Genomic DNA, 14,075 nt, shown 5'->3' with positions numbered 1-14,075 from the left:
GAGCCGTCAATCTCGTGATTCTATATAGAAATAATTACTGAAGTGTTCAGTATTCATGAGATATGCCGTTGTCCAGCCGAGAGACTACATATCTGCATGTACTCTGAGAGACAGTATTCTCAGTCAGAGGATTCGATGAGAGACTCGTGTCTCAATACTCACATCTGATTGCTGGATCAAGAGTTCGTATAATTATGGGTTTAATATTTTAGCCTTTGTCGAAAATCCACCAACTACAGCGTGCCTTTCTTCAAGCGCGTGATTTCCAATCATGGGTTTATGTAGTTAATGGCTATGATGCTCCCGTTGTGGCAATAGGGAAAGAAACCGTTCCAAAGAACATTGGTGAATACAATGTTGCCGAGATACTTGCTGCAAAGCAAAACTTCGACGGTTTGAAAGCCATCATACATGTCATTACCCCATATCTTCAGCACCATGTGACTACGTGCACTAGGTCTAAAGATGCATGGGATATCTTAGAAACCGTATTCTAAGGAAATACCAGTGAGAAGGAAGCTAGGCTTCAAAACCTTAATTCCGATTGGGAAAACCATCGTATGGCAAATGAAGATTCATTTGATGAGTTTAATCACAAAGTGTCTGAAATTGTTAATGCATCCTTTGCATTAGGTAAGACTATTTCTGAAAAGGACATTGATGAAAATTCTCAGATCGTTGCCATCTAGATACGATTCTAAGAAGCATGTCATCGTTGAGCGAAATAACCTTTATACTCTTTCCAGAAACACGTTGGTTGGAAAGCTAAAGATCTTTGATCATGAGCATACATCCAAAATCGGAAAGGATGTTGCCTTCAAAGCACAAAAGAACACTAAATTACTTGACAAAAGTAAAAATGTTTATGTCTCAGAGGATGATCTTTCTGAGACTGATTTATCAGATGAAGATCTTGATAAATCAGTCTCTATGATCACAAGACAGTTTAGGGATCTTTTATTGAAGAGAAGTAAACGGTTTTCAAGAGACAAACCTAGATCGTCAGTTAAACCTCACAATCACAATCCTCCTAAAAACAAGGATGCTGACGAGGCTGATGACGAGGATATGCCACAGTGCTTTAAGTGTAAAGGTTTTGTTCATTTTGCAAATGAGTGTCCAAATCGTAGAAAATACACTGGAAACAAAGGTCTTGCTACAACTCTTGATAAAATGTCTGATCACTATGATTCCAATGAAGATGAAAAATCAAGTGTTGCACTTCTTTGTGAACATATCGATTTTGATAATTGTAGCAATACATACATCAATCTTGATATTCTTCCAGAAAATTCTTCCAGAAATAAACTCAACCAATATGGAAGAAGAAATTAACCTTTCTGTTGGAAACCCTCTGTCTGATTTTTCAGGTTCCACTCTGTGCCTAGCAGCTTGCACATCTCGGGCGTCTGAATCAGCTTATCCATTGACATGCTCTTATTTTGCACTCAAAGTTCATGAACTTTCAAAGTGTTTTAAGTATAAACACAAGACGAGACATGTCAAGAGACTTCAACGAAGAGCAAATCGCCTAGCAAACAAGCTCAAACTTGTTCAAAAAACTGTTGAGGTATGTAAGATTTTATCCTCTTCAAAGAAGTTGGTTTCCAAAGATAGGTCAAGACCACTAGAGAAAAGAGTATGGTCTAAACATGTTGATAGACAAGGATCTATGAATTCCTTTCAAAAGAGTCATGGTGGACAAATTGTTGTTCACCACAACACAACTTGATTGTGTTGTTTTGGTGCATCTTGTCGCATGTGCCTGATTAAAAGAGACAAGATTGTGCATAACTCAGGCTTAAAAAGAAAAAAGAAAAACACTTTTTGTTTTGCTTTTCTTAGATTTGTTGTATGATTTGGAATTCTTTCATATCTGATCGATATTGGAAGGAACCTACCTGTTTATCCAAAGAGGGTTATTCTTGGCAATTCTACTCTCTTTAGAGTTGTGAATTGTGTGTGCGTGAACCTGTACTGTTTAAGGTTCCGTGACCCTACATTCCTTTTTCCTTCTCTGAAACTATTTTCATATTAAGACTACCTGTTGAGTTTATATTTTGATTTCCTCTCACAAACCCATACACGTATGGAAACTCCAAGCATCATGTGTTCTGATGGAAAAGATGTTAATATGATTGTTAAGCCATCAATCATGAAGGAAAAAGAAAAATCTCCATTGCCTCCAACTTTGAAAATAAAAAGAAAGAATGTGGGGAAGCCAAGGGATATTTCTTCAAATTCTCAGAAGTTTTCAGATGTTCTTGAAGAGTTGAATGAGGCAAGGAAGGAGATTAAACAAATAAAGGCTTTTGTTATGAGAACTCTCGAAATTCAGAAGGCCCTGGTTCGACATCATCAGCCTAGAAGGTTTGTTGGAATTGAATCCTTTCTCCATGAACCCTATGTACCAATGGTTGTTTACAACAAGGAGTTCGGGAACGATAAAGAACTCTTCAGAGGTCTCAATGTCTATTAAATCTTCCTTGTTATGTTCTTAGAAGAATAACTAGGGCTTGGAATAGCCATTATTGTGAGTACACATAGCTATGTCCAACGATTTTCATCTTCATGTTTTTAGATTTATTTATTTAAATTCTAAGTTTTTGGAAGATGATCTTTTGCAATTCTTAAATCTTTATGATTTTATATATTGCAAATTGTTATGGGATATGTTGTTTACGTCCGTGAACCTGTGACTGTCCCATACTTGTTCAAAAGTTATCTCTATTATGTCGATATGAATGTATTGATGGAAGATATAATGAACTTTTGGCATTACAAAAATTAAATCCTTTTATGTCATATTTTGATGGAAGAAAGGATAAAGCTTTTGTTTACAAGGATGAAGCCTATTGTATGTCATTGTGCAAATAGTGATGGAAAATAGGATGAATCCTTGTCTATTCCGCAGTATTTGGTCGATCTCCGATCCACATTTTTGTGCATATACTGTGATTGTTCCATAAGGTTTCTTATGTTGAGCACAACCGACTGAGTTGAGCATTCTCGTATGATTAACTTAGTTGTTGCTCTGTAAGGTTCCTTATGTCGAGCACAACCAACTACATTAATCATTCTCTTTTGGTTATTTTAGTTGTTGCTCCGTAAGTTCTCTTATGTCGAGCATGGCCAATTGAATTGATCACTTTGTGATTAATTTGGTTGTGTATTTCAATTAAATTAATCATGGGATTTCTTGTGATTAATTTGGTTGTATTTTTCGATTGAACTAACCATGGGTTCTCTTGTGGTTACTTCAATCGAATATTTTTGGATTCTTATGTTGAACTTATTAAAACTGTTATCTTTTTAATGGTTGTAGTAAATTTAATAGTATTTTGGCCTTGAATGATTTTATCTTTCAATTAAATTTCTAAATTTGTTAATCCATAAGAAGTTTAGTTGATTATGCTCAAAATTTAAGTCTATTATGTCTTTATGCAAATATTGATAAAAGATAGAATGAACTTTTTGAGAAAATTCCGCAGTATTGATCTTTCCTTGATCCACTATTATGTGAAAGTATTGTATTAACTCTGTATGTTTTCTTCTGTTGAGTGTTTCCAGTTATATTGATCATAAAGTTTTTTTTTTGGTTAGTTTACTCCCCCTTACATAATGATCCGTAAACCATATGTATTTGTAGTGTGAACTACACATTAATTCTTCCCCTTTTTGTCAATATAAGTTGGCAAAGGTACAAAAACTAGTGGGATCCTCATGAATTTTTCATAGAGATACTTCATGACCAAAAGAGAACAACATACCAACTTGTTTCGATGATTTCACATAGCCAGAACTTAGTGTATTCATCAAGAAGTTTATAAATATACAAGATAACTCCTACAATATTCCACAGCCGCACTCCCCACAAAGATTTGGCAATTAAACACAAGTTCAATTAAGAACTCTCCCCCATAAATGGCATTTCCGGCGACCTTACTTTCACAAGAAAAAAAATGATTTCTTTGGACATTAACAAACCACATGAAACATGAATTTGTATCCAAAAATCACAATTGAATTGACCACAAGAAAAATGATCAATTCAATTATCCATGCTCAAAATAAGAGAACTTACGGAGCAACACAGTACATACACAACGATGTGGATCAGGTAAAGACCAATACTGCTGAATAATCAAAGATTCATTCTATTTTTCATCACTATTTGCACAATGACATATAATAGACTTAATCTTTGTAAACAAAAGTTCATCCTTTCCTTCATCAATTTTTGCATAATGACATAAAAGGCTTAACTTTTGTAGTCAAAAGTTCATTCTATCTTTTATCAATACTTTCATACCGACATATAATAGAGTTAACTTTGAACAAATATGGGACAGTCAAGGTTCATGGACGTAAACAACATATCCTATAACAATTAGCAATATATAAAACCATAAAGATTAATACTGCAAAAATCATCTTCCAAATAAACTTTAGAATTTAATCAAATAAATTAAAAACATTGCAAGATGAAAACGTTGGCAATAGCTATGTGTACTCACCATATTGGCTATTCCAAACCCTAGTTATCCTTCTTAAAAACACAAGAATAAATTCTCATAAGAAGTTTCCTAGACATTGAGACCTCTGAAAAATTTGTTATCGTCCCCGAACTCCTTGTCGTCAACAGCCATGGGAACATAAGGTTCATGAAGAAAGGAGTCAATTCCAGCACACCTTTTGAACTGATGCCAAACCAGGGCCTTCTGAATTTCAAGAGTTCTCAACACAATAGCCTTTATTTGTTGAATTTCCTTTCTTGTTTCCTTCAACTCTTCAAGAATATCAGAAAACTTCTGAGAATTTGAAGGAACAACTCTTGGCTTCCTCACATTCCTTCTTTTTCTTTTCAAAGTTGGAGGTAACGAAGATTTATCTTTTTCCTTCATGATTGATGGCTTAACAATCATATTAACATCTTTTCCATCAGAAGACATAATGCTTGGAGTATCCATACCAACGGAATTGTGAGAGGAAATCACAAAATAATCTCAACAAGCAGTCTTATGATAAAAAGAGTTTCAAGAGGAGGAAAAAGGAATGTAGGGTTACGGAAACTTTAAACACAAGTTCACGCACGCACAACTCTCAACCCTAAAGAGGGTAGAATTGTCGAGAATAACCCTCTTTTATTGAATAAACAGGGAAGTCCCTTCCAATATCAATAAATATGAAAAGAGGAACGAATTCCAAACTTGCAAAGCACAGTAAAACTAAAAAGAGAAAATTAAAACAATTTAAAACAATTCTCTTTTCCTAAAGCCTAAGGTGTGCACAATCTTGTCTCTTTTTATCAGGCACATGAGACAAGACGCACCAACCAACACAATCAAGTTTTTCTCAGAGGATGAGACAAGACGCACCAACCAACAATCTAAAACAATTCTCTTTTCCTAAAGCCTAAGGTGAACAATAATCTGTCCACCATAACCTTTTCGAAAGGAATTCATAGAACCATGTTTCACAGAATGTTTATACCATAGTTTTTCTTCTAGTGATTTAGAATTTTCTTTGAAAACTAACTTCTTCGAAGAAGATATGAGTTTACATACCTCTAATGATTTTTGAACAAGTTTGATCTGGTTTGATAATCGATTCGCTCTTCGTTGAAGTTTGTTGACGTATCTTATTTTGTGTTTGTATTTGAAACACTTTGAAAGTTCATGAACTTTAAGAGAACAATAAGAGCATGTCAACATGGAAGATGATTCAGACGCCCGAGATGTGTAAGCAGCTAGACACATAATGGAACCTGAAAAATCAGAAAAAGAGTTTCCAGTAGAAACAAATAGATCCATTTTTTCTTCCAGACCAATTGAGATTTCTTATGAAAGAATATCAAGATTGATGTATGTATTGCTACAATTATCAAAATCAATATTTTCACAAAGAAGTGCAACACTTGACTTTTCGTCTTCATTAGAATCATAGTCGTCAGACATTTCATCAAGAGTTGCAGCTAGACCTTTGTTCCCAGTGTATTTTTCCGATTTGGACACTCATTTGCAAAATGACCAAAACTTTTACATTTAAAGCATTGTGGCATATCCTCGTCATCATTTTCATCAATATCCCAGTTTTTAGGAGGAACAAGAATATGAAGTTTAACTGATGACCTAGGTTTATCTCTGGATAACCGTTTACTTCTCTTCAAAAGAAGATCCCTAAACTGTCTTGTGATCAAGGAGACTGAATTGTCAAGATCTTCACCTGATGAATCAGCCTCTGAAAGATCATCTTCAAAGATGCAAATACTTTTACTTTTGTCAAGTAATTTAATGTTCTTTTGTGCTTTGAAAGCAACATCCTTTCCGGATTTGGATGTATGCTCATGATCAAAGATCTTTAACTTCCCAACCAGAGTATTTATGGAAAGAGTTGCAAGGTTATTTCCCTCAATGATGGCGTGCTTCTTAGAATCATATCTAGATGGAAATGATCTGAGAATTTTCATCACAATGTCCTTTTCAGGAATAGTCTTACCCAATGCAAAAGATGCATTAACAATTTCAGACACTTTGTGATTAAACTCATAAAATGAATCTTCATCTGCCATGCGAAGGTTTTCCCAATCAGAATTTAGGTTTTGAGGCTTAGCTTCCTTTTCACAGGTATTCCCTTCAAATACGGTTTCTAAGATATCTCAAGCATCTTTAGACGTTGTGAAAGTAGTCACATGATGTTGGAGCTCTGGGTTAATGGCATGGATGATAACATTGAATCCGTCAGAATTTTGCTTTGCAGCAAGAATCTCGGCAACATCATATTTACCAATATCCTTTGGAACTGTTACATCGCCTTCTGTAACTTCCGGAGGATCATAGCCATTAACCACATAAACCCATGACTGAAAAATCACGCGCTTGAAGAAAGGCACGTATAGCAATTTTCCACCATAAGTAATTTGAGCCATCGAAGACTGGTGGTACGTTTATAGAGATAGCACTTTTGTCCATATTCAGATCGCTACAAACACAGACTTATTAGGTCTTAAATGTGTTTGCCTGCTCCGATACCAATTGAAAAAGCGGGGGTCTAACATCCACACCTAATATTTCGTTCGGCAATCTGAATAGAAAAACTCCAATATACTTTCAATAGAATCAACTAGACAGTCAGACTCAATCTAAAGAAAAGTATATCAAAGAGTTTTATATCTTTGTTTCACAATGTAATCAGCAAATCAAACAGATAGAAATCTGCGAGCCTAATTATTATGTGAAATAACTTGAACGGTACTAAAGACCAATGTTCAAGGATCAATCAATTTCAATCAACAACCGAAGGTTGGGTTTACCAATTGATCGATTCAACGCACAACCTGTGATATTTCAATTATATAATAAAATATAATGCGGAAAAGAAACAACACAGACAACAGAAGTTTTGTTAACGAGGAAACCGCAAATACAGGAAAACCCCGGGTCCTAGTCCAGCTTTGAACACCACAGTATATTAAGTTGCTACAGACACTAGCCTACTACCAATGAACTTCAGACTGGAATGCAGCTGAGCCCTAATCAATCTCACACTGATCAAGGTACAGTTGCGCTCCTTACGTCTCTGAACCCCAACAGGATTCTACACACTTGATTCCCTTAGCTGATCTCACCCATAACCAAGAGTTGCTACGACCCAAAGTCGAAGACTTGATAAACAAATATGCCTCACACATAAAAGTCTATTGGAATAGTCAAATCTGTCTTCCACATAAATACCTACGAGTTTTGTTCCATCTTTTGATAAATCAAGGTGCACGGGAACCAATTGATAAACTAGACTTATATTCCCGAAGAACAACCTAGTATTATCAATCACCTCACAATAATCTTAATCGTATGGTAGTGAAACAAGATATTGTGGAATCACAAACGATAAGACGAAGATGTTTGTGACTACGTTTAATCTTACCTATCGGAGATAAATCTCAAGAAAATCTTATCAAAGATAATACTCAATCACGATAGTAAAAGTAAGATCAGAACACGCAACTACAGAGAAAGTAGTTGGGTCTGGCTTCACAATCCCAATGAAGTCTTTAATTCGTTAACCTACAGGGTTTCGTGAAAAACCTAAGGTTAAAGGCGAATCGACAGTAGTCGCAACTAGTATCATACAGAAGGTGTGGGATTATGTTTCCCAGTTGCTAGAGTTCTACTTTATATAGTTTTCAAATCAGGGTTTGCAATCTAAGTTACCTTGGTAACAAAGCATTCAATATTCACCGTTAGATGAAAACCTGATTAGATTCAAGCTAATATCTTTCAATTGTTAGATCGAACTTATCTTGTTATACACAAATAAATGTACCCTCATTTAGGTTTATATAACCGTACCTAAACGTGTACACCATGTTGGCTCAACAGTAGTTAACCGAGGTTAGCTATATGAACACTCTCATATCAAATGACTCAAATGAAACTAGTTAAAGAGTTGTTCAATTGCTATATTCTCATAGAAGTATACAAGAACACAATTGAAGCAAAATCGGTTTGATTCACTCGAATCAATTCATTAACATTATAGCCACGGTTTGCAAAGAATGCATTCCTTATTATATAAATGTATTTGTTTATGTCACAACCGATTTTAGAACTTTAACCACTCAAGTATGCAAACGGGTACGCATACTTGAATAGCCGGACCAAGTTTGGTTTTCGCCAGTATGCGAATGGGTACAGATACCTCCAAACCCAACAGAATTTTCCGGACATGAACCTTACGCCAGTATGCGTACGGGTACGCGTACTTAGCTTCCCGGACTTCTCAAACCAACAGGTACGCATACGGGTATGCATACTATGGTTCCCGGACATGGATCACATATATGCAAGAGTGCATAACATGTTTATAATCCAATTTTGGTTAAGTGTTCTAAACTCTATTTCAATCATTGAAACTTTCTTAGAGGATGACAATAGCCGTTTTCACACATTATTAGCATCAAAGCAATTTTCAAGTTATTGAAACAATCATAAAAAAACATTCCAAGTCTACACCAAACGATTGTATCACACAAACCATGTAAGATGTTACTCGGCGATTTTCACATGATCATCTTTTGACTTTCTTCAAGAATATAAGATGAACTTGGTTGAAGTGAAAGCTTACCAACACATATTTCGAGAAATATGTAAGCGAGTTAAACTCAGCTCGAAATCTCAAATGTGCATAATCGAAAACCATATAGTAATACGACTTACGTCTCAATATAGGAGATAGAGTAGAGATAGACTTTCTGAGTGATAGATGAGTTTTAGTCTCCACATACCTTTTGTTGATGAATTTTCACAAGATCTCCTTAGTAGTTCTTCGTCTTCAATTGATGAACGTCGAGAAGTGTAATGCTCAACTACACAATCTAATCCTAGTCCGAGACATCACTATAAGTAGACTAGAAATCAAGACTTATAGTTTTGATCACTAACATTGACAAACAAGCTTGAGATAGCAACGCTTGCGAGTTCGACCGAGCAGTGCTCTAACATTTCTAACACCTGAGTTTGATCTTTTATGAATAGACCATTTAGATGGGCATGTCAACTCCTACAACCAAAAGGTTTGTTTCCATCCCACTTTGATTGGTTATTGTTATCCTAAATTGATACAAGTTTCTAGATTTTGGAGTTTATCATGCAAAAAGTTTTATAATAAATTTTTACCTAAAAAGTGAAACTTCTAACTAAAGACTAAAACTCTACGTGCTAAATATGTAAATACTACCTCACACTTAAACTTTACATTGTCCTAAATGTAATTGATTCGTCCAAAGTAGAAGTCAAGGTGAGAAATCCTAATAATAATATGCAAAGCTAAGAAAAAATAAAGAAGATAAAGATGGAAATACAAAACCATTGGGTTGCCTCTCATTCAACGCTTAGTTTCACGTCCCCAGCCTGACCTTCTTGGTATCTTCCGTAAACCAACAATCTGAAAATCTGGGATCTGTCCAGACAATAGTCTGCAATTGTAATAACAGCTTCCCAAAAACATTAACATAAGATATGAATATTGAAGATGTCAGTTTTTGGAAGTTTCTCCTACAGTTAGTATTTTCTACACCCGGAAGTGGATAGAGAACATAAAAGAATAGAACTTCAATGTGTTCCTCTCAGTGAACCTGCACAATGTTGGAATCAAAAACATCTACTGGTGGATAAGTAGAAGTCAAATAATCCTTGAGACTCTTAGAAACATAAATACTCAACCCTAAATGAGATAGTTCCTTAATTGAATTAACAACTCTTTGGGGAACTATTTCGATTAGGGGAGGAGAATCAAAAGATATAGAAATATGCAAAGGATTAGATAAACCTTCCACGATATCTTATATTACGGTATCCTCATCATTATTAAAGAATGACAATGAATTATTTACCTCATTTGTATCGTGGTCCTCTATCAAGCTCTTTAGCCCCATCAGTTTCTGCTTCAACCGAAATCTCAACATCATTATAATCATCGGCTAGCCCAATTGGGCCTTCCACCATATCAATCATGTTAGTTTCCTTCTCAATCACCATTTCGAGACTCTCGCAGTCGGAATCAGAATCTTCTTCAAGAAAATTTTCTTCGGTGCAAATCCTAAGATCTTTGTTCGAGCACGTTATACCATTTATAATAACGGTTATGTCGTATTCATTCTCCTCCTCTGGAATAGGCAAGTGATCGTTATTAAAAATCCAGAATTGAAATAACTTTACCATATATTATTGCAAGGACTTTCCAAAGGTTTCTCATCTTCATCAGGACCTTCGTCAACCTCATAATCTTTAATATCCCAACGACGTTGAAGTTCTGTTTATATGACTCTGTTAATTTTTTCAAGATTCTTTTTTGATGCTCATGCTTTTCCTAACTGATCATATTTCTTATAAAGTTGTATGATATTAAAACGTTTTCCGTCATTACTCACGATAGAATTTCCTGACCATATCTCTTCTTTTGACATAAATGGGAAAGAACATGATAAAGAGGAGCAAGTCTTGACTCCATATCATAAGTTTTGAATTCCAAACTCTCTGATATATGCACATACTAGAAAACAACTGATCATAAGTATAACTATCCTCCCATCCTTGTGATTGTTCACTTACATGCCTGTCATAAGGTTGTTAACATGTATGAGAATAACCAAAAGGTTCCCTATGATATTGATCATAGAGAAAAGATTGGTTTTGATTATACCCCTGGTATGGTTGGTAGTTGTCATAAGATTGAGTTTGAAATCCATACCGACTACCATTATTATATGTATGATCTTGTGCACTGTACATGTTATTTCCGTAAGCAAACATGACAACTAACAAAAGAAAATCTAAAAATAAAAGTAAAAATCTAAACAAAAATCTAAATATAAAATAAAAGTGATACTTATAACCTGTTTTCAGTATTTACCTCCCGTTTTTGATGAGAATTGAACACCTTCAACTGGTTATCAACACCATAATTACTAAAACAAAAAGGTAAAAATATCCCAAACTACTAAGAACACGCTAAAAAAAATAACAAATCAATTAGCAACCCCTCCCCGGCAACAACGCTAAAATTTAATGCTTTTCGTAAGTGCAACAAATTACTCAAGATATTTCTCACTAATTAACTAGTAATATAACGATAATAGGGATGTAATTTCCCACAGAGAGCTATGTAATTGATAGGTTATTTGAATTTGCAAAGCTAGAATAAAACGAAACAGAAAGAGGGTTTGGTTGAGTAATTAACAAAAATATTAAATAATAAACAATAAGATAAAAAAATGATTAGAAATCGTTCTCCGTTACCAAACGTTGACTCGCATAGTATACTCGTTTACCTTTCCTAAGAATCATTCATCACCAACCATAGAATAACATGTACAGTTAGCTATCCCCAGAAGTCCTTGTGTCACCGGATAATAGGTACACTTAGTCACCGGTATCTACCCAACTGAACCACCATGAGGTATGCTTACAAGATGTAACTCAATCGAACGCTTTAGGATTTGTAAATTTAGGTTGATCCCAACAGTTAAACTAAGTACGCCCGGTTCACTTACTGGTGTTGTCTTGACATACGATTTCTCCACAGAATCCCTTTGCAAGGTCTCATGTTCTCTACTTGTGTAGGAGATGCACGACAATTACGGATCACTCAACTCTCTACTAACATTAGAATGATCAATAGAATAATCCAATTGTACACTTGAATAATCTAGAGATCAATCATAAACCTTAGATATAGTGAAAACAATCAATATGATAAAAATTTCAAATAAACTTGTATAATAATTAAGCTTCGCGCCTAGAACATAGAATTCATCCTAATCAATAAAACCTAACTACTCATTATTACACGATTCCCTGCTTTTCCCCTAAAAAGATAAATTCTAAAATATTGATCCAATACTTAGTCACTAAGTATCCTTTATTCTAGGGATTTTTCCTTAATTTAGAAGTCTCAAATAAATACCAAAATCCGTATATAGATAGCTCTTCCCGCGTAGGCCCAAAATAGGCCCAACAGAAACCAAATCCAAATAGGTTTCACAATTTTTCTCATAACATCTTCACATGGACTCAGAATGAACTCATTCTTTTTGCTTTCTCTTCGTATTTTAATTCTCTACAAGATGGTAAGAAAAAGATTCTTGATTTAAAGATTCAACTCCTTACTTGCTGGTCTTCCATATGTTTTCGACGTTCTTTGCTCCTTTTTGTCGCACTTCTTCCACTTTTCTTGGCTCTAGACAATCAAATACTTGGAGTACTTCACTTCCTAGCTCTTTTGTATCCACTTACACTTTTTTTTGGATGATTCACATAATAAAAAACATAAACTAGAAAACAATCATAATACAAGGTAATATGCAATAAATATAGCTAAAACAAGTATGAAATTGACACTCAAAACATGTAAAATAAGAACTTATCATTTTGAGTGGAATTAAGATCACTAATTTGTTGCACCCACGACATGCATCACATAGATGTCTAAAAACTCCCCGGTTACGATGTGGTCGGGCCGCATACTCAAAGTATGCGGTCCTTTTCTTTTTCTAACATGTATATAAACTTAAACCCTGCCCCCTCCAAATTCCAGCAAAACATTCACTTTTTGAGGAAAAATAGGAAGTTAACTAAAAAAAGTTAGTTAAATACTTTTGTAATAAAAGTGTTTTTCACTTTATTTTTTACTTTATATACGTGTCAAAAAAAGAAAAGGGGCCACATACTTTGAGTATGCGGCCCGACCACATCGTATCCGCACCGAGAAACTCCTCTTTGTTGGTCGGTTTAAGAACTCTTCTTTTGATTTGTGAGATCGTCCAGGAACTCTTCTACACAATCATGTTCACGGACCTTGTTGTCTAGAATATTGATTATGAAAAGGATAAGAGAAAAACTTTATATACATATTGCTCAAGGATCTTTAATTAGATATACTTGCAACTATATTAGGTTTTGTCCATACAGGTGTTGATGGTGGGTTTTAGTTCAGGGCTAAAATTGTAAGACCCTGTATTTAATGTGTTGTCATTCTGCAAAGAAGCAGAGGCATTTAAAAGTAATGAGTGCCTAGGCCTATTTACTCACATATGTATTGAGAAATTCTAGTATATTTATATATAAAATTTATCCAGAATGGTGCGTGCAGCAACAATCCCAAATATTCTATAAATCTTATCTCCTGCCTGCATTACTCACTAATGCATGTCATGTCGAGTACTTATTCTACACCATGTTCCCCAGCCGAACTCCTAATGTTGACATGACATGACAATTAATGTTCGCTCGCAATTGAGTAGCATGAATTTCCCGAAGTGTCAGGATTAAGATGTGCACAGAAGTACTCAATCAGAAGCATGTAAAGTTATGCTGCCCTCTGAGACAAAATTAGTGATTTTTGTATCAATGTGCAAAATTTACCAAAGTTGATTGATTTTGTGTCAGCTCACAAAATTTAATCTTTCTAACCTAATTTTATTAATTTACAAAAATTATGTCTTTTGAGGCCTGCGCAATATCTAGAACCCCATTGGTCGAAACTAAACCTAGACAAGCTAGGAAATTGATCCGCCA

The sequence above is a fragment of the Papaver somniferum genome, chromosome 9, assembly GCF_003573695.1.
Source record: "Papaver somniferum cultivar HN1 chromosome 9, ASM357369v1, whole genome shotgun sequence".
In the NCBI taxonomy this organism is placed as follows: Eukaryota; Viridiplantae; Streptophyta; class Magnoliopsida; order Ranunculales; family Papaveraceae; genus Papaver; species Papaver somniferum.
Note: the sequence above shows the minus strand (reverse complement) of the source record.